General features: G+C 35.7%; 1 pseudogene; it reads left to right on the top strand.

Annotated features, from left to right (window-relative positions):
* Positions 1–228: 228 nt before the first annotated feature.
* Positions 229–3,480, top strand: part of LOC101574589 — a 31,328-nt pseudogene continuing 28,076 nt past the window's right edge.

A 3,480-nucleotide genomic window follows, 5' to 3' on the forward strand; every position in this document is an offset into this window, starting at 1 on the left:
ACAGCCGAGCTATCTCCCTAGCTCCAACAGAAAATATTTAAATAAAAATATTTAATTACAGTAAAAGTTGTAGTGCCATTAATCCTCTCCAAAGTCCTTCCCCTCATGTAAAACACACCTACCTCATTGTTCTTAATCATCTTTCGTGATTTTCTTTAGAAGTAATAAAAAAATACCGTGAATGCTGCTAGGAAGCACCTCCAAAGGAGCGTAAAGCTCATAAAAGACATGACAGTGTGTCGTAATATACTGGATCTGGCGTTACACGACATGTACTGGATTCTTAAAGTAAAAATGACTGGGGAAGGTATTCAGGACATGGACAACCATGACACTGCCATTTCAGATATCGCATGTGCAACTGGAGGATCACATTTAAATTCAAATTAACACAAAAATATAATATGCCTATACATAAATTGAAAATGACATGGCTTGTTGTGAAAAGCTTTAAATCCACATTTTTATTTAAGCTTAATACAGATTAAAATTCTCTGTATATTATAGCTAAGCAAATGCACATGAAAGTATTTCTGGGTATTTTATAACCCAAATTTTTATTTTATTTTAATCCAGATCTGCAATATATAATTTAATAACAAGTTGAGAGCAAGGGTTTCAGTTTGTTGTAGGTATTTTGCTAAAAATAATTCATGGTGAATATTCATTTCATTCTCAGAAATAAAATACCCAAGTAGATATAGCCACCACTTCATACTGTACTTTTGAAAATGCTTATAAAAAGCTAAGGCACATTACAACTTTAAGTTCACTGTACTGCATACAAACATTCACATGTGTTTATCTGATTTCCCCTGAATATTATTCCCTAAATATTGCTCAAATAATTAGATCAAAATGTGAAATGCTTAATTATTGAATTGCAAAGGATGAAAACTACATTTTCACTTAATTACTAATAAAACTAAAAAGGCAAGCACATGGCCCACGCATCTCTAATGAAATGAATACAACAGACTGCCAACCCCAGTGAAGGAAGCCCTTTGCGCCCCTCCTATTCTCTAACTGAGCTTTGCCGAGATGAACACCTGCAAGGGCCTGGAAAGTGGTGCAAACAAAGAACCGCTGATAGATATCAAATTATACAAGTCATTGCATTTACATTTTATTTCTTATTTGTTTGTGGAGTTCTGAAAAACTCCACAAAAATCCTTACCGTAGGAAAAACTATAATATAATTTCCATGAAAAATAACAATTCTTATATGAATATCGTATTGAGCAAATAATAGGAAATAGTAAGAACCTGGGAAACGAGAGAGAAAGCATCATACTTCAAGAGAAAACACTTCAGTCAGCGTCATGATACTGGTGATGGTAGAATGCTGCATGGATGATGCTAGACCTTCCCTTCTTCAAGAAAGGTTAAAAATTCTCTTTTCTTTTTTCCTTTTTTAATTTTTTTTTTTTTTTGGGGGGGAAGAGTCTACAGGATGTTCAGGGTCTCACTATGAGATAGGACGCATAGTGAACCTCCTGTTCACATCCTCCCAAGAGCTGGGATTACAGGCGTGCACCACCGCGCCCAGTCTCAATCACTGTCTCAGTGTGCCCCGTGGGTGGGGCTGGCACAGCAGGCGTGGGGACCAAATCCCCGACCCCTGTGCCTCTTGCAGGTGCTTTAATCTACTGAGATCTTTGGCCGGCCCTAAAAATTCTTTTTTCATGTGAGGATGAAAGCACCTGATATTTTAATTGTTACAAAAACTTTAAAACGTCGTCAGCTGATATGTCTGAGAGATTTAAAAGACCCTTAAGTTAAAACCCTAGCCACTTCTTTATGCTTTCTGTCATAAACATTGTATGAAAGAATATTATTGACAAATTGGTAGTTGTGCATAAAACTGCCTAAGGAAAAGGAAAAGAAAATTATCTAAGGTAGGTACGAAGTTTTTTTTTTATAAAGGAAATAGTAATTCTGCTGGAGAAATCTGAGAAGGGTAATTCTATAGGTACATCCATAAATACTGATGAGAGAAGCAAGAAAACTAAGCAAAAATCATAGATAAGAAAGATAGCAAGCAGGACTGGACAAATAGGTCAGGCTGGCCAAATAGTTTAGCAGATTAAAGTACCTTCAAGTAGGTGCAGAAGCAGGGATTTGGTCCCTGGACCTGCCAAGCTGTCCCCCCCCCCCAAGGCTTGCTGACATGGCGATTGAGACTGGGCGCGGTGGTGCATGCCTGTAATCCCAGCTCTTGGGAGGATGTAAACAGGTGGACCACTGAGTCTGATCTAGTAGTGAGACCCTGAACCCCCTTTAGAGCCTTCCCTAAAATGCAAAAGAAAAAACAAAAACAAAAACAAAAAAAGTACTATAGCAAGCATTCAGGAAAATGCATATCTTTTCATAGCAAAATTGAAAGCATAGAAAAATATACTCAACAGAAAAACAAATTTAGAGGGCTTTGAATGATACATAATATCCTAAGTGGATGGCAATTTGTACCAAAATTGATACTATGTTTATAGCAAAGTAAAATCGGTTGATATTGTACATATATCTTCAAAGCAAAGTATCACTTAAGTATTTTAGTTGATGATTTTTATCCTTTCTCTAACAATTTCCCAGTTAACTTTCTTAATAAGTAGCAAATAATCTATGTCCATTTAATAAGGATTTGAAGCTACCTGATATTAAAAGAGAACACCAATTAAAATTTAATTTTAAATAAATATTGAGCTGACTTATGCTATAAGAGCTGCATTTATTTATCATAAAATTTGTGACTTTATCAAAGATAAAAGTCAAGAAATAAAGTCAGCTATCTAGAGCTGGGAAGATTGAGTATAATTTATAGCAAAGTAAAAGAATTCAGTTTTAACTCCAAGATAAACCACTGAAGTTTTCTGTTTAAAAATAAAAACACAGATGTGATATATTTGACACCCAAAGGATTCATCTTGGCTGCTGGGAATGTGCTCAAGAGAACAAATTCACAAAATGCAAAAAGAGAATTCTGGAGATTGGGTATGAGGTTGCAGCTATTGCCTGGGCAAAAGATTTGCTCCAGCTTGGTCTAGGCAGGATACGGCAGTGAAGGAGAAAGATTAGATTCGATGCCCTCATAAAGTGAGCTGTTGAATTGAATGTGGGTTGAAGAAATGTCTAAATGCAACTCATGTATGTGTGCAGGTGAGCTCACAAAGATGACAGCAGATTGTGGAAGGAGAAATCAAAATCATTGGGCAGGCATCTGATATGGCTATAACATCCAAGTGCACACATCAAATAGGACTTTGGGAAATGGGAGTCCAAGTAATTGGTCTCACATACAATAACTTCAGAGTCTTCAATGAAGATAGAATTTGTAAAGCCATAAATGAGGTTTTGTAAGACATTGATCAGTAGGATAAACACTAATCACTCTTGGCTTTTAATTATCAGGTATGTAACTAGTATGAATTTAGGTATACTATAAGACAAATTGTATTTTAAAAATAGCATTATAAAAATATA

This window comes from Octodon degus, unplaced genomic scaffold, assembly GCF_000260255.1.
Source record: "Octodon degus isolate 3935 unplaced genomic scaffold, OctDeg1.0 scaffold00159, whole genome shotgun sequence".
Classification (NCBI taxonomy): Eukaryota; Metazoa; Chordata; class Mammalia; order Rodentia; family Octodontidae; genus Octodon; species Octodon degus.